The 19358-nt window shown below is 32.3% G+C and overlaps 1 protein-coding gene across 1 annotated transcript in view; it reads left to right on the top strand.

The window, feature by feature from the left end:
• The window catches only part of LOC106639005 (matrix metalloproteinase-14-like), a 797797-nt gene that overhangs the window by 590052 nt on the left and 188387 nt on the right, over positions 1 to 19358 (top strand). The gene's annotated exons all lie outside the window — the stretch shown is intronic.

Below are 19358 nucleotides of genomic sequence, written 5' to 3'. Positions count from 1 at the left end.
CATCTAGTGAAGACACTTTCTGACTTATTTTGCTTGTCTTAATCAATTAAGATTAAAGGTATTTGGCTTACATAGTAGTATTTACTAAACGAATGCACGCGATCTTCACCATGATATGAGTTTTAAAAACTATCACGCATATCATTAAGCAATGTATATTGATTATGGGTTATATAAAGTTGGAGATCACCATAAAAAACATTGAAAATTTTAAAAAAGTTTAACATTTCCTATATTCCAATAATTAAACATACGAGCGCTGAGACTTCTCATTTTTCTACGGTTTTTGTTCAGAAGGCTAAAATGACATAAGCAGCTTTCCAACTGACAAGATGTCCTCACAGTCATAGCTCATAAGTAGGTAAACTAAGCGGGTTCAAGCACAAGCTGTGCTCCGACTTGTATGGATCCACGCACAACTTTCCCTCCCATGCCTGTGCTCGTACCACGCAAAATATGAGCACTGGCTGTGCCCGTAGCAGTCATGGCTGCCGCATCTGTATCGTATTCACCCTTGTGTTTGTCCTGTTCTTGTACCCGTAGTGCCCATGGCCAACCTAACAAACTTAGAAATGTAGTCATAACATTGAAGGAAGATGAACTGAAAGAAATTAATATGGATGAAGAAGGTCATGTTATTTTTAATAAATGTTATCTTGAGGCGATTCAAACTGACCACCCCACTGCACTACGAAATTCCACAGAAACTCCATCACATCGAAAACATCTTCATTCTATCTCCAAAAACATGATATTTGGAAAATTTAATAAAATGAATTTTAATGCTGAAGCTTGGTTAAAACTTTTCGTAAATGAATATAGAAGGCTTGAGATTAAAGAGCACAGATACTTAGAAATCTTAAAATTATTTGTTGAAGGCCCAGTTTTAGAATAGTTTTTAATTTTTTTAAAAACGAACTCATTGTCTCATGCTTGGGAGTTCTGGAATAATTCATTCGTAGACACGTTCGGTCAAAAATCGTGGTCTGAAGTCTCATATGCCTATACTTTTAAATATTCAAATGGATTTAGTTTAAAAAAAAAGAAACATACTCATAGATGTAGACTCAAACCTAATTATTAATTCCCAAATAAACTTATTAGTGATTGCGCTACCAAATTTTGTCAAGTCTCGGTTGGATAAGAAAAGCGTATGTAGCATGAATGATCTCATGTCAACACTCAGACAAATAGAACCGTTGAGACTCAAGTAAAACAATATTTCTAGTGAAAGGAATAAAGATAAATACAAAATCAAAAACAAACATACTTCGTGCTCATACTGCGAGAGTTTAGGCTTCCCAAATAGATTTCACCCTGAGCTAATGTGCGGCATGAAAATGGCTCACCAGAAATCAAATAAAAATGACAAAATTAAAGAAGCTAATAACATAGAAATTTAAGATGCTATGGGATATTTAAACTAAGCAAAAAACAAATAGTGTCCCCTCTTATCCAATTGAAAATTTTTCTAGATGATAAAATAGCCATTGGTTTATATGACTTGGGAGCAAGTATATCTCTAATTAGTTGTAATTTTTGGAAAAAACGAGATCTCAATAAAAATATAAGTGAGGACAAAAATTTAGAGACGATTTCAAGAACCTCAAAAGCCGAAGGTATGATTACATTACCAGTAACAATATTTAACATAACAAAACAATGTAGATCTTCTATAATAAAAACAAGTTCGTTCAAAGAAGATGTATTGTTAGGCTTAGATTGCATAAAAAAATTAGAACTTCGTCTAAACTAAAATCTAAAAATATAGCAAAAACACAATTCAAATAAGAAGCAAGATAATAAAAATTATAAAATTAATAATACGGTAAAAAATACTATTATCTCTGAGAATAGTAAACTAAAAAAAATTTTAATTAAACACAAAAAAACCTTCATAGAAAAAAAATTTGACGTTGGTGCCGTAAGGAATTACGAAGCAACTATTAAACTATTAGAGAATAAATATGTGGCAAAAAAACCATAGAAATATTCAATTAAAGATAGAGTAGACATAGAAAGCCAAATTAAAAAGCAGTTAAAGTTAGGGTTACTAGAGGAATCATGTAGTCCATATCCTGAACCGGTAACATTAGTGTTTAAAAAAAAAAGAAAAAAAAGATCCCACTTATGCATCGACTATAGAGAGTCAAATATAATAGTAGTCCCAGAAAGACAACCTTTTCCTAGAATTTATGACTCAACGTTACGAACTAGAGATTCTTAATACTTCGCGTAGTTAGGCGTAAATTACGCGTTTTGGTCGATCCCATTACGCAACAAAGACAAGTTTAAAACAGCGTTCGTAACTCATTATAAGCATTGGCAATGGTATTGTTTACCATTCGGTTTACGATCTGTGACGGCAATTTTTCAAAGAATTTCATCCAGTATACTGAGGAAAAATAGTCTGGACTCCTTTGCAGTAAACTACATCGATGACATTTTAGTTTATTCAAAAACATATAGTCAACATATAAAACACATTGAATTAACGCTAGAAGCTTTACATAAAGAGGTATTTAAATCAAATCTACCAAAATGTGTGTTCACACAAGAAAAAAACATATTTAGGCCATGAAATATAAAATGATTATGTAAAACCCTTAAATGATAACGGAATCACCATTAAGAATTTACCAATACAGAAAATACAAAAACACGTTAGGCAATTCTTAGAAAAAGTAAATTTTTATTAAAAGTTTATTCTTAGATCAACTACAATAGTGAAACCATTTTATAACTTCTTAAGAAAAAGCGTGGAGTTTCAATGGTCGGAAATTTAACAAAAAAATTTTAAAGAAATAAAAACATTTTTGTGTTCAGAACTAATTTTAGCAATTTTCTATAGAACTATTTTAATTTATATATACACTGATGCTTTTTTACAGAGAGTTGAGGCGATATTAAAACAACGCCAAAAAAATAAATAAATAAACTCAGTTCTGTACTTTTCACAAAAATTAACAGAGCCACAAAAGGCAAAAAGAGCAATTTATATTGAGTGTGTTTCTATAAAAAAAGCTTTGTTGTATTGGCAATATCATTGAATAGGACAAAAATTTACTGTTGTTACCATCTGGGGCATTATTTAATTAATTATTGTATAGTAAAATGATCATTTTTCTTAATAGATCGTTTCTACATAAATTTGGATTTTGAAATTCCGCGCACAACTCTGACTTGCAACTTCGTACTAGATAGTACCACCTATCGCTCGCCAGATGGCGACCACTAGTTTTTAGCGAAAATCGCAAGTAAGAAATCGACGTAAAGTATATAAGACGGACTGTGTGACGACTGATTAGGATCGATCCGAGATTTGCAAATACGTGTAATGCATATCTCTTAAGCCACTCAATTGACTTAAAGCAGTGGTAGATCAAGAACATATTAAATAAATATCACTGTACTAATATAAGACTCGTGTCTATATTTTCTTTTCCCTCGAACCTTCCCTAGTCCTATCTTTGGATCTGGGTGCTCATGACCTTGCCAACTTCAACTCAGGAGTGGAGACAGTTGATCCCAGCCCAACAGATAGATGACTGTATCACTATAAAACCAAGTACCTTTGCCCCCCGACGGACACCTCCACCTACTACAACCTCTCCAGCTACGAGCCCAGAGGTGATGGAGGCTTCAAAGCCGCTCATCCGGAGTATAGTCCAGGTATTAACCCCATTTTGAGATCCCGAGACCTCTCGACATCGAGAAGATCACCGAGGCGAGTCCAAGAGACCCCGGTGAGGGTAGGAGAGATGGTGTCTCGTAACAATGTAGTAAATAAATGAATAAATACAAAAAAGAAAAAAAAAAAAAACTAGACACACACTAGTCAACCTGGCGACCAACTCGTCAAGGCCTCTACAAATTACCAACCAATCACCGCACCTCACCAATGAGTTGGATTCCAATGAATTAAGCGGAGCCACAACACCAACAACATCGGAAGCAGTGCCACCATCGTTGTTCGACTTAAAAGGACGGCTCGAGTCACTCGAGAGTGACTCTGATCTCTTTCAACCGTACTTCCCTACTCAAAGTCGCCCAACCCCAATAGACACTTTTAACACTGTTTTTACAGATCACAAGCTATTAGAAAATTTTAATAGAAAATATTGTAATGTCCAAGATTTAAGACAAATTTAAAGTTATGTGTCTTACTTTGATTTTGATGTGAAATATTACCCAGGAAATAATAATTTACCAGCCGATTGCTTATCACGTAATTCTGTATTATAAAACATCACCAAAGAGCATGAAACATCAAAATAAAAATAGTAAATTTTCTGAGGTTAGATGAAATAGTCAACAATCAAAAATAATTGAAATTAGACAGTAAATATAAAATAAAGAATAATGTAGTCTATAAAGTGTGGAATAATAGAAAAAAAATTCTGTTGTTAACTAAAGAATTTTTAACTGAATTAATCAAAAATATACGTAACAAACTTAGGACATATAAAAAAAAACAGTTGACATTAACAATTACTTATCAATTCCATTTAAAAAATATGCATAAGCACATAAAAATAATAAGTCAATCCTATGAAACTTGTATGAAAAAATAAAACTAGAACAAGAAACTTCAAAGCTCGAAATAGTTTCATTAGATACTATAGGAGGTTTTACAGGTAATTAAAGTCCAAATAGGTATCTGCACCTTTTAATTGATTATTTCTCAAGATACGCTTACATCCTGACATTAAAAACGCAGGTTGCAAAAGATTTTATAAAAAAATTACAACAAACAATAAATAAGGAGAAAATACAAACACTCTTCGTGGATCAATACGCAAGAATCAATTCAAAAAAATTCAAACAATATTTAAAAACCAGAAAGATAAGCTTAGTTTTCACCGCAGTGGATTGGGCTTTCTATAATGGACTAAATAAAAGAACTAATTAGACGCTGATCAATAGAATAAGATGTTAGATATTTAAAAACAAAAATCGTCAGTGGTCAACCATAGCAGAAGAATGTGTAGATGAATACAACAATACAATTTACAGCTTAACAGATTTTACGCCAAATTACTTACTAACAGGAAGAGTAAGATAAATTTTACCAATTGAAATTACGTCTGATAACGAAGATAACTTGATGAAAAATAGATTAGTAGCATATTAAACAGAGAAAGGAAGATAAATTTTACCAATTGAAATTACGTCTAATAATGAAGATAACTTGATGAAAAATAGATTAGTAGCATATCAAAATTCAAAAAAAGTACATAATCACAATAAAATTTCTTACGATAAAAATAAGTTCGTTATCAAGTACAACGTAGGAGATTTAGTAAATATGCAAAGTAGACATAAGTTAAATAGAAACAAATGAGATCCAATTAGAACTAACCCGTACAAGATAAAAGAAGAAGTATCAAACTTAATATACATAATAGATAGTGGATTTTAAAAGATTGAATCAAATTTTTCCATGATAATAAACTAATTCCCCATCACATCCTACGCTCTTTTGTCATGGGGGGGAGGATGTAAGTTTGACGCCTTATCAAACTTAGTCACCTAGACACGCACACTACTACTTAATTGTGCGTACTTAACCGTCATTGAGAAAACATACATTGGAAACATGGTGTGGGCACACGGTCGAGGACAGTCCCTTGTGGATCGTCTTGCTTCGTAGTGATTGAGTGCTTCAAGTTGTGAATATTATTATAAAATACCGACCATTGTGTTGTTTCAGGCACGGTGTTGAAATTTATATTAAAAATATGCTTACACTAATCGTAAGCATTGTGTTACTGTATAATTAAAAATCACAGTTATTTTCCTCCTGCAACAACACTTGTTGGATTATTTTTCCAACCTTTCTTCAATTTAGCTAAACCTCTGATTTCGAGGCTTATGTATGTTTGGAAGATGGTTGCATATAAGTACATTTGGATAAGCAAGCGCTTTGAAATTCTTTTTTCTTCAATTTTAAATAAGCACTCGTTTAGAAAAAATTTTTAGTTCATTGTAATAAGTTTTAAAGTAAAACATTTTTCTCTCACTTGGATTTGAACCTCAGTTTTAAGGGAAATAGTTTGGTACGCTACCAGAGAGTTGGATGGTACCTATACTAATACAGATGTGACTTAAAAATATCTTAAACGTAATTCTGTTTATGCCTATGAGGTGATCTAATAAAATATTTTACGTTGTTTTAGCAGCACGGTTGATAAAAGCCCCGACCAAACGTTTTTGTCCGTAAGCTACAACTATCAAATCTGACATCTCCCAAAAAAGCATAGCTAAATATTTTAGTTCGTTTATTGACTGCTAGATGGCGTCAGTAAAGTAAGAAAATATTTAATGGAATAATTAGAAAGCAACGTTTACATCCATTACATGGAGTGAAACGAATCTAGGATAAACTTTTTGTACAGTGTCACGTTATCCCGTGTACAGTTCCCCGTGTACGCCCTATTATGATAAGGGTAAACAGTAGCCAGTTTTATTTTATTGGTCAGAGGATAGCCCAAATCTGTAATATCGTTAACTTTTAATTTAAATGCCACCAACCATTGTTTCCTAAATGATCCAAACACTTTCCTTGCATTGTGTAAGTGCTCTCGCAGAATTGTTTCTATAGTATTGTACGGGAAAATTTTCTGACCCCCACGATATACCATGAAAACAGCGTTCCAACCAAAACTTTTCTCTTCTTTACTTTTCTGAGAGTTGTTGCCATAAAAATAGCTTTTTGAAGAGAAATACTATAGACTTACTATTAGAATGCAGTGGTTATACATCTAATTCCTTGAGAACTAAATCGTTGACAGGCTGTTGCATATCTTTGCATATCAACAATGTCATCCATAAATTGATTATATTTTGGATGCATCTATCTTATTTCGGAATAGTTTTCTCCTCAACGAGTCAGCATTTTTAATTACTTTTTCCAGGTTTTTTTTTCTTCTACTCAGTTCACTTAACATACCTATCAACGAAGTTTTTACACTTTTTATATTTTCTATTGTACTCTTTTTTCTCTGGGCTCTGATCTTGTCCCATGAGAGTTGATAGATAAATAATGTTAGCAGAGTTACCCATCAGCCTTTATTGCTTTACCCCCACCAGCATAATATGTTATCCGTTCTTTACAGTCACTTATAACCTTCACGTTAAGGAAATGATAATGTATTTGTTAAAAAATTTTCTGTTAAATTCTTCAACCAAGATTTTTTCTCATTCTTGGTAGAAAGATTTTGATACTTTACATTGCTTGTGGACTCACTAACGTTAGGCTTGTGAGACACGTCTTGGAAAATCAAATTTTGAAATAATTTGCACCTTTTTTCTCTTCTTTGATTTGTTTCCACCCATTTCTCTGCGTGTCTTTTCTCAAATTTTTCCCCGCTCTATTTGTAGTCGTTTATCATATTCTTTGCTCTTCCGACCTTTTTCCATGTTGGTCGAAAGACAAATGATGTAAGCAGAGCTATGTATAAGCTTTTATAGCTTCACATCAGTTTCTTGACATCTCCACTCATTGAACTGTATTGAACAATACGATAATGTAGAATTTAGCGATATGCGGATGTATTGGTGGAAAAATCAGCGTGAGATTCAAATTCTAAACGCGCATATACTGGAGCATTTTTTAATGACTTATTTTGCTTGGAGTAATCCATCACAATCAAAGGCACTAGATTTATAAAATTATATGAGTCATTAGGTGCGGGATACTTACTATAAAATGAATTCTGAAAATGAACAAACTTGTAACACAATAGTCCAAACATATTGTTCGTCATATTAAGATTGAGATCACCATAAGGATAATACTGTGAATTTAAATAGAGTCTCAGATTTCTTATGTAACAGTAATCAAACTTACTAGCACTAGCAGCTTCCTGATTCTTTTGGTTAGTTTGGAAGGCCAATAAAACATAACATGGCTTTTCCAGTTGATTAAACGTTTTGACCGTCCAGATATTCTTTAATGTGTTGGGCAACAGTGAATATTCGTAGAGCTTCCAAGTTTGGAAATTTATAGATATAAGCTTATCTTCCTATAAATAATTAAGGACATAAATTTTATAAGAATTCAACATTCTTACATGAAGCATATGCCATTCGAGTCTTAATATTTCTATCTTGAACTCTTCCCAGACTCATACTGCGTTAGTTTCACCAGTTTCAGTGGCTAATGCTCCTGTGTGTGATTGAATGACTGCATTCAAATGAGTTCTTGATCTGGTAAGTGTGAGTTTAAGTTTCTTGTTAACAACAATCTTGGGATAGTCTTAAGCAAAACCCAATATTATAATCAGAGGAATGACGACATTAAAGTAGCCAAAAGTGTAGTACGGGAAGAACGGAAGCTCTTACACATCAATTTGTCTTTTTGCAAATAATGAACTTGTTTCTAGCTTCAGGTAGCGCTAGTGTGCACAGGTAAAATTTCCATAGGAGTATACCGATAAGTAAATTGAAATCCATGTAATACATAGGTATACTCCTGTGAAAATCTTACCTGGGCACAATAGCATCACCTGATGCTTAAAACAAACTCATTGAGCAGACGAATTTCATGAGAATCTGACATAACTACGTAGGGCATAAGCCAAGGTTATCCTCATCATAGAAATTGACTATTACTGTATTGCTGATTCAGAGAAACGTGGGCCAATGGCAGGCAAAAAATTTCTTGTAAAAATTTCACGGAAATGTAGAAATTTTAAAATTTTTGCATACAATATGGCGTCATTTTCTGTGAAAGCTCGGTATAGCAGTTTTACATAGGAAATTACTAAAAAATCTCTTCTGCCTTTTCAAAGTCTTAGATGTAGACCTGAGCCTTTTCTATATGGTTTTAAAAAGAGCTCCTTTTAAAGTAAGAGCCTTTAATAGGTAGTACTCAAGGCATTATAATAATTTTAAACTGAAATTTCTTTAGAAGCACCTTACGTATGAATTTAACCCGTAAAATAAGCTAGCGAGTGAGTGAAAGCTGCCTTGCACATATGCATTTATATATATTATCTCTACGTATACCAGCACTGACTGCACCACAGGCAGGGGATCTGTTTGTCTGTCTGCCTTCCTCTTTCTCCCTCCCTCTCGCATGCGCACAATAGTGCACCGCAGTTACTCTATCTATATATATATATATATATATGATATAGCTTCTTTCTATCTCTATATATATGCATAAAATAGACAATCAATCGATCTAAAAAATTACCAGCACAAGCAAATGGAATAATAGGCAAGTGATCACCGGTCCGACTATCAACCGCGGCCAACTCTGCTTAACTTTCCAGATCGACGAGACTGCAACCCTACCGCTAAGCCACCACGTCGGTAGAAGGTATACCAACTGCTGCATGGTAAAAATCGTAACGTGGCTGTAATACGGGCTACACTGGGCCTCTGTTACACCTAAGGTACTGTCAGGTTAATAATATCTGACACAAAACATGGCTTGATCTCTTCGAATTTTTAGAAAAACAAAGTAAGAATCGTTCTTTTTTTTAATTTACTTTATTCTATGTATACACGTATGTATAAAAAGGTACGTAAAATATTTAATACGTATACTACGAGAGCTTATCTTTTAAAAACGAGAAAAAACGCTGTATCTGGAAAAAGAAGAAAAATTGGCTAAAAATAACAATTTTTACGGAACTCCTAAAAGGGATCGCCATAACCAAGGTGCAAAAATAGAGAAAGGTTAGACTATGAACAGACATAACCTTAAGTTTTTAATTTTTTGATTGTATCTTGAAAAGAGCAAGTTATACACGTGTTTTAATTTAGTATGGCAAGTTTGAAAAGTTACTATGAACGTTGATTAAATTTTCAAAAATTTTTGTTTTAACATAACCTCCCATAATTAGAAAAACAGTCGTATCGTTAAAAGAAAGCCAGATAGGCCATGAATAATTTCACGTATAGAAAATAATTATTGAGGTGCGAACATATGTCAAACGGAGTCACACAAATAATTCTAATAATTATAAAAACAATAAGTCATATCTTAAAAGCAAAGCTACCCCCTTTATATGCTACCTTTAAATCAATTTTTTTTGTTCTCTGTAATTTATTAGAAAAAAAGTTGTCACATGACTTAAACCTATATTTTTTTCATTAATTTGAAGATCAGTAGAGATTAGTTAAGTATGGGTGAATTTTAATATTTAATTATTAGTGATTATAGAAAACAAATGAAAAAAAAGTTACAATTCTACAATGGACAATAGCAATATGTCTATTGTTTTTGACAATTTTAATAAGATTGTTGTAATGTCATAATAAATGCACGGGTCTTTACTTTTAAATAAAAGGAATTCTTGCTCCACATAATAAAACAAAAGTACCTTCTTTTGGCTTAGTATAGTAAAGCCTTCGGTTTTATGCTGCATTACATGACCAACAATTCGTACATGTATTACATCTTTAATAGAATACATGAAAGTTCTGGGAATGTGCGAATTATAACATAAGTAGTTTATTGAGGTATGTGTATTTTATGCGTGCGCTTGCTTGAGCACGTAGTAATATCAAAATTTTCATTATTTTTATACGGGGTTCTTAACGATCTATTAAAATTTGGCGTACTTTAGCTTTCTTTGATTTTATTGTAACGATTATAATACAATTTGGGTTAGAAGTTTCACTTCTGCGAGGGATTCCGAGATCCACTCCAGGTTATTGCCACCAATTTTTTTCACAGCTCCCTGCGCTCGCTTTAATGCTGAACTAGTTACTTTCTAAACACAACTATTTGGAACCATAGACGTCGAGGAATTTTAAATTTAGCTTGTTTAAGTGTTTTTTTTTTATCTTATTTTTACTCACATTATTAGTGCTTATCCTACGAAACGATCCCATGTCAAGCTTGCATTTTTATTTCGTGGTGTTGGTGATTGTCAAAGCACCAGCTTTCTCCCTAAACGAGTGTCTTTGACTTAAAATTTGAGTTGGAAAATATAGGCTTATTTCAATAGACACAAAAAGAGATGGGGATGATAGTAGATACAAAAGAGCTTTTGACTCTTTTGACTAAATATTACTTATGAGCGTTAAGTGTGTCTTACAAGAGATGGCAGAAAAGTGTGTGTAACTGATTTTTCTGAAACTCGGCATATAAGTAGAGTATGAAAAAATATTAGACAGGGATTTTTTACCTGCCCATATGCAGTTTCAACGATTGAATCCCACCCTTAAAGACCATCCCTGAAAATGGCTTTTTCCACATAACTCGCCCCTATCTTTATATTTTTTGATTAAACAAGATGAAAGTTGTGTCTTTCGAAAGAAGTTATAAAATAGTGATGATTTGAACAACAAGGCTTGCGTTCCCTATTTTTAAGGGTTAAAATTTCATATTTTCAGTAACAGTTTGTAATAAAATTTGTGAAGGAAGTCAAAAATGATGAAAAAATGTTGTTAATACGTAAAATAAAGAGATAAAGTAAATTTGTTTCGGCATTCTTATAAATGCCACCCCCATTGTAGATTTACCATCCCTATTACAGAATTGAGCTTTTTTTACAAATTTTTATTACAAACTGTTACTAAAAATTTAAATTTTTAAACCTCAACAAATAGCCCTTAATGTTCAAATTACAATGATTTGATAATCTTTTTCAAAAAAATTTACTTTCATTTCATTTTAACAAAAAATATGGAGATGGCGGCAAGTTATGTGGAAAAAGCCATATTCAGGCATGATCTTGGAGGGTGGGTTTCACCCCTTTAAACTGCATATGAGCAGCAAAAAAAAGATACGCGTCAAATATTTTTTCATACTCTACTCGTATGCCAAGTTACAAGAGAATTGGTTACACATGCGGAGTCTGCCCTCCCTTGCTAGTTGACAATCAAGCGGACAGCATGGATCCCTTTAAGGCAGAGAAAATTTCGAATAACACATTACGAAGACTTCGAAGCCTATTACTAATCCACTTCATAAAATCATCTATGATAAAAAGAATAAAAAAACACCTTCGACCAAGCTTTGAATCTCTGTCTCGACAGCCTTTTAATAAGAATATTGACATATTAATGCTTCTGTCAACAAATAGTAATAGTAATGTGTGACATGGTAGCTAAGACTATCACGTCACTTTATACCTATATTTTTTGGCAAGTCATCAGCGGCTATCGAGCTCTGTAATAGTATAAATTTGTCTTTATATATCGCCTTCTGTCACATTTTTTCTCATGTGTTTTCGGTGCTTTGGACTACGAGCCAAAGAGAAAGGAAGGAGCAAAGGTCAGGAGAAAAGTTAAGTATGTATTAGGGGTAGTTGAATGAGTATGTGCGTAAGAGAGAAAAGGGGAGATGGATGAGCTCGTGACGCGTTGAAGAAAAATTGAGGGCTTAATCGTCGCGTCGAGAAGTGAGTTCTCGAAACCTTTAACGATTTACCTGTTTTTGGAGCGTTGGAGGTAGTGAGATGCAAAGAGAGGGACGTGCGCCCCTATGCAGACTTACTGCATAGCGCAGTCAGTATAGTGTGAGGCATCAGAGAGAGTAGAGCATAGAGATCCGAGTCAAGAATCACAGTGAAGGTGACAGGTGATATATAAGAAAATAAAGAGAGAGAGAGAGATAGAGAGAGAGAGAGAGAAAGAGACATAGATCCAAGGAGAGAGAGTATCTAGCTGAACGAGAGGACAACTGCCATGCCGTAAAGGGAATCACCCGAAGCTAGTGGTGTGGCCAAGCCACCGCGAGACTAAGAAAAGCTCCAGGTAGCACAGCGTAATCGTAAGGATATTATAAAGGTACTGGGGATAGTATACTAGAGTCAGGTGCAGTGACGGAAGTATCCGGGTAATTTAAGTAAACGAGTGTGGGGACATGCAGGGATAGGATGAATGTTAGAGACGCTTGGGTTAGTGACGCGTGCAAGGACGGTGACCATTACGAGGTGTGCATGACATGATGTGTATAAGAATATGTGAGTGCATTTGAGATAGATGTGGGCCTCTGACAGCCGAACCAAGGAGAAGTTTGACAGCAAGGACAACCGGAACCTATATATCGAGTGGCATGTTGACCTTGAAAGCACCATGTATTAATGCTCATATTTATAGTGAAAGGAGAAAGAAAGCATGTTATATTAAAGAATGTGTAGGGGACGAGTAAATAGCTTCAGCGCACTATTAAAAGTTAGAAGAATGATACTGTTTATTAGTAATTAGTGCCCCATTTTCTCCTTTCTAATTTTCTTTTAGGAGTGTTTGGCGTTCCCAAGCCGGAAACCTGTGGTAAACCTTCCAAAGGAAAAGTATCCAGTGGGTAGTGACAAGGTAAGCAAAGTAACAGAATAGATTTTGTGAGAGGATACGGGACGGCTATTTATTAGCTGACAAATCCTTGTCACAAATGATGAAAACGATACTTCTTTGTTGAATGACACTATTTTAGATAATGATACCATTCTTGAAAAAATTTGTGATGATGAAATGATTATAAGTTATTATGAATATGATTCAGCGCATCATATCGATAAAAATTTACCCACGGATCCATACTTACAAATACTAGATGAAAATAGGCTAGAACAGGATTTAATACGAGTGATAAAAATATTTAATGTCCACAACTTTATTTTCATCTTTTACTTTACCATATTTAGCGGTGAGCACTGTATTCAATTTGAAGACTTTATGTTCGTTGAGAATATGTTTTTATCATTTAATGAATTATTGTCGAGCATTTTCCATAAATATGAGAACATATAAATTCCTGAAATTCACGATTAAAGAAGTTTTTAATTGATTTTTGAAAGCACTTTTAATAATCTCCCAATTAACTGATTCATATTTAAAGGATATTGTGGATTTAAAGTGATTGTACTATCTGGTGTCACTGTTAAGATTCCTGCTCCTTGTATTACTTTATAGCAATCACTTTTTACTAGCTGAGAGTGTCTTAGAAAATCAGGTTTATCCTTGGATGATTTGACCACTTCTATTATTTCTAATCAATCGTAAGGTCGTTGCATCAGAGTTTTAATCAGAGTCACAGTAGCTTAAAATTTATGTTTATCTGATACTGTTAAATTTTGAAGTTTGCAAAAATATCAGCATTTTAAAGATCTGAGCAGCAATGTAATTTATTTATTTGTTGATGTTTGTCATATCACTCTTACTTTTTATAATTTTTGGTTATGTTATATCTATGGTTATTGCTTTATATGTAAATACTTAGCAGGAAACATGATTCCCTTTTTTTAGTAGAAAAATCTACTTCTCTTTAACAATTCTAAAAAAATTGAGCGGTTCATGCTACCACGTGAGTTTTATGTTAAGCAAACTTAGCAGACGGCGTAAAAGAAATAGTCCAGTCAATGAGAGTTAATATAGTCACTAAGTATATACAACTATATATACTTAGTTACGATAAATATTAATATTGTAAGTTAGTACAACTATATAGATGTAAAGTATAAATTCCATCCACTGCTTATATCTTTTTAGATTTTTTTTATATTATAGTGCTCTACCGTTTTTTCTGAGCACTCGACACTTTTGGGGACTGGAATTGCTGAGGATGGTAACAGTGTTGGAAATTTGATTCCGCATTTTCCAGGATAATCAGTCTTATGGGTGGGGTAACCACTCAAAAAAGTCCCATCCCGCAATTGCCAGTGTATTGCCTAAGTTACGAACAAATGACTGTATAGTCTTTAGACATAAGGCTTGAACTACTGCACACATTCCACTCACGTTGTTGTAACTATAAAGAGATAATCAATCGATCTAAAAATTTGCCAGCGCAAGCAAACGAAAAAATAGTCGAGTGATCACCTATCCAACTGCCAACCGTGGCCAACTCAGCTTAACCTTTCAGATCGACGAGACTGCAACTCTAACGATGTGCCACTATGTCGGTCACTGCTTATGTCTACTATCCTATACTATGTATGGTAAACTCTCAGTAACTGGAGGCTCTCCTTTTTTGATGAGCTTGTCTGCTCCATAAGTCATTACATTAAATGTATTAATAGTGGAAAATGTGTATAGTGCTAAGTTTAAAATATAACTTTTTTTGCTTACCTTTTATGCACACTATGTGATGACTTGGCAAGTTATTCATCAAAGCACTGTATTTTAAGTTTAAATTGCTTAAATAAACTCACAACTAAATAATATCAGTCAGTAACGTGGTGGCTGCCATAAATAACATGTTACCCCATGTGAATACCTGAAATCTGCACATGTTGTTAAAAAAAGTGCTTCTTAAGTACTTTTGTGCCCAAATAGATACTGTATATGTAGCTCTAAGTGAGAAATTTAGTAATGACTCTGATATTAGAGTACAGTTACGTTGTTATTAGCATTAAGGTACGAGAAGAGACTTAATTGATTGTCCTGCACCAAGAAAAAAAGATTTTTTAATGTGTTATTAGAAAATGACTGCAGACACTAGTGACAAGAAAAAATTTCTAGTTGATCTTTAAGGTTATTTGATTGACAAAAATATCTTCATTTTTAAAGAAGTAGCCATATTGGACATGAAAAGTGACACGAATCATTAGTATTTCTTTTGAAACTCCTTATCCATAGATACTTATGTTAAAGACAAATATGTATCAAGTTTTATGGTTAAGGACTAATTTAAATGGAATATATGGAGTTTGACAAAAATGTCTTATGATAAAGTGCAGCATACAATGCAATCAGTCATCAACATGAGTGATGAGGTATATGGTAAGGAATTAGAAAAAACTAAGTGGTTGGCTAAATATTTTCCTAAATAATAAGTTTTCAGGCTGGAAAACAAAATCAATAAGCTAATCAAATTGGTTCTCGGCTTTATCCGTGATCTCAAAGATTTTGGGTGCCCACTGATGAACTCTTTGTATAATAGATCAATATTTTGTGCTTATCATGAAGCACGCAACTATGAGCTGGCCCAGTGCACCTTACGTAACACTTGTGCAATTAAAAAAATGGATACAAAATACAAAGTAAGGTAATAAACAAGTCAAAGTTTATATTTGAGATGAATGTTCTAAGCAACAGATAAATGTTATTTATGCTTATAAATTGCTAACTACTTGAATTCAAGTGCATTTTTAGTTTAAAAAAAAAAGTATTGAATTATTTGAAAAAAATGTTGTCTCATTTTTATTGAACGTACTAGTAAAGCATATTTTGCTGTTTTCCATTTAATTTACAAAATTAAAATCATATAGTCAACCTTTAAAATATGAGTCAATAACTTTGACTACGAAAGTAACAAAGATATTTATACATTTTTTTATCTTAACAAAGTATTTATACCAAATGAGGGCCCTAAATGGTCTTAAACTTGATTTCCTTTAAGTAGTAACAAAGTATTTATGCGTCAATATTTTTAAGCCAAAATACTTTATAAATACTTCTTTACTAACAAAATTTTTCCCAAACATGTACAATATGTATTTTTAAATATACTAAACATAGTTTTAATACAAGAAGTTATTAGAAAAGTTTCTTAAACATAACTGATAGAATATTAAAATAATACAATAAGAACTTTGATCACAATACATAACGATAATAGAAATAATAATAACAACGTTGATTTCTAGAATGACAATAAATTTATTTAAAAACTTTAATGCACAGAGTGCATCACTACTTATACAAACCATTATAATAACACTTTTTTCTTCCTTTTTATTTTATAATTCTAATGCTTAAGCTGAAAAAATGAACACATATCCTTGGTTTTTTTTCTTCTTACGAGTCAAATTATTATTTGTTTCATTATCGATTTTAATAAAATTAATTGCCATTATTATAATAAATAATCATCGTCATCATTACAACCACTAATATTAATTATGGTATCGATTGGCCCACTGCATCTGTCTGATAAACTACCTGCTGGAACTAGAGATTTACGATGAGTGCCACTATTCCTATCTTTATACCTATAGACAACCATGATAATTTTTTTAAAGAAATTAAGCTAATGACTTAATCTGATAAACTTGTATAAAAATAGTAAAAATACTACTAGATCCACTAACCAAAATAGAGGAGTCAATTTAACTCGCATCGTTCTCATCACTATCAAAATCACCATAATTTTGTTTATTTATCTCATTTTCTATTGTCACCATTTTCTACACTAACCCTTCTATCAATTTAAATCCCTTTTTTCATAAAGTAAATTATTCCATGTGAAATACTTATATTTCAATAGTAGAGAGACATTTAGGAAACTGCCAACTAAAACACTAGGTTCTCAATTATTTCCCCTGTTTCAATTTCTATCCTTATTATCGTTATGATCATCTTTATCTTCATTATCGTCATTCTTAAAATATCATGAATACTATTTAAAATATTGGAGACATTGTTGTAAACGTTATCATTCATGACATCCAGTAAGAATGTCTCTACTTTCTTAAAAAATACAGTATTTTTTAGTATAATTTTATGACTTCTTTTAACATAGCTTAACTTAGAAGAGCATCTGCTTAGTTAAAATGAACTTATTTTTATTAAAAACTGATCTATAGATAGGTTTCTCATAGGCAGCACTTACTTATAACAATATGAGTCTGTTTTTCATAGAAAACTTATTTACAGCTAGACTACTCTTCTTTCATGCTTACTTGCCTGAAGAGAAATTTATGTTCTTTGTGAACTTATCTTTATCGAAGCTACTAAACACTTGCTTGCCCAAACGGAGATTCATTCTCCACAAAAATATCTTTATAGTTTAGCTGCTTATCGCTACTGTTTAGTTGCCTATAAGATATATTTATTTTTCAAAAAAAGAAAAAATTTTTAGGCTATTCACCGTTGGCATTTCTTCTACTAAACAGTAAACTTTTTTCCATATAAACTGATTGATAGTCAACCTACTTACCACTTACACTTGCTCAACCAAAAACAAGCTTATTTAAAAAAAAAATTTTATTTATATTTAGGCTACTTATAACCTGGACTTGCTCACATAAAAATTAACAAATTTTGTAGTGGAAAGTAGTCATTCATTAAGCTACTCATCACCAGTGCTCTCTTGCCTAAACATTAACTCATTTTTATAAAAACAAATGTTTAGTTTTTGTCGCTACTGTTTAGCTGCCTATAAGATATATTTATTTTTCAAAAAATAAAATATCGTTAGGCTACTCACCGTTGGCACTTTTTCTACTAAACAGTTAATTTTTTTTCATATAAATTGAGTGATAGTCAACCTTCTTACCAGTCACACTTGCTCAGCCAAAAATAAGCTTATTTAAAAAAAATTTTTTATTTATATTTAGGCTACTTATCACCTGGACTTGCTCACATAAAAATTCAGAAATTTTGAAGTGGAAAGTAATCATTGAGTAAGCTACTCATCACCAGTGCTTTCTTGCCTAAACATTTATTTAGTTTTATAAAAACAAATGTGTAGTTAAAATTTTGTGGCTAGCGCTTGCTGACAAAAAAAACCATTTTTTATGAATATTAATCTATAATAAAACTACTTATTCTAAGCTCTTGCACTGCAAAAAGTACATTAATATTTACTATAAAAGTATCTATGGTTCATTTTTATCCCCTTTTATTTGTTTGCTTGAATATCAAGTTATTTTCTATAAAATCTAACGCAACGTTAAGCTACTAGTTGCCAGTACTTGCTTGACTGCAAATAAATATGTTTTTTATAAAAATTAAGTTTATATAAGAGATTCTTATCACTAGTGATTGCTTACTTTAAAACTAATTTGATTTTTGTACAAAACTGACGTGTATTAAAGTTAGTTTTTAATAGCGCTTGCTTGATCATAGAAATTATTTTTCTAACAGAAACTAATTTACGGTTGGGCTACTTATCGCTAGAACTTATTTGCTCGAATTTTAATTTATTAAAAAAAAAAACAAAAAAAATTTATTATTTAAATACTTATTCCTCGTGCTTGCTTGTCTTAAATAAATTTTATTTTTTATTTTAACAAATATTTACTAATAAGACTTATTGTATGAACTTGCTCGTCCAAAAATTAATTAATTTTTCAAAAAAAAATAACACATAAATGTGCTACTTATCGCAACTGCTTCCTCACCTATTTAAATATTCATTCCCTATGAAAACAAATACACTGTTAAACTTGTCATCGCCAGAAATTTCTTGAACATTAATGCAGTTTCTACAAAAAAGTAATATACATTTGGCTTCCTTGTTACCACTGGTTGTCTGTCCAATAATTAATAAGGCTATTGTACAAAACTAAAGTGTAGTGAAATCTTTTTTTACCAGTGCTTTCTCGACTACAAAATAATTTATTTTATATAAGAAAAACTTATGTACAGTTGAGCTACTTACAGCCAGCACTAGCGTGCCCAAGATCTAGTTTATTTTCTGTGTAACACTCATTCATTATTAAGATACT

Source organism: Copidosoma floridanum, unplaced genomic scaffold (assembly GCF_036245765.1).
Source record: "Copidosoma floridanum isolate Cflo_tuat_1 unplaced genomic scaffold, Cflo_Japanese_pri ptg000008l, whole genome shotgun sequence".
NCBI classification, from domain to species: Eukaryota; Metazoa; Arthropoda; class Insecta; order Hymenoptera; family Encyrtidae; genus Copidosoma; species Copidosoma floridanum.
This window is presented reverse-complemented; position numbering and strand designations above follow the sequence as displayed.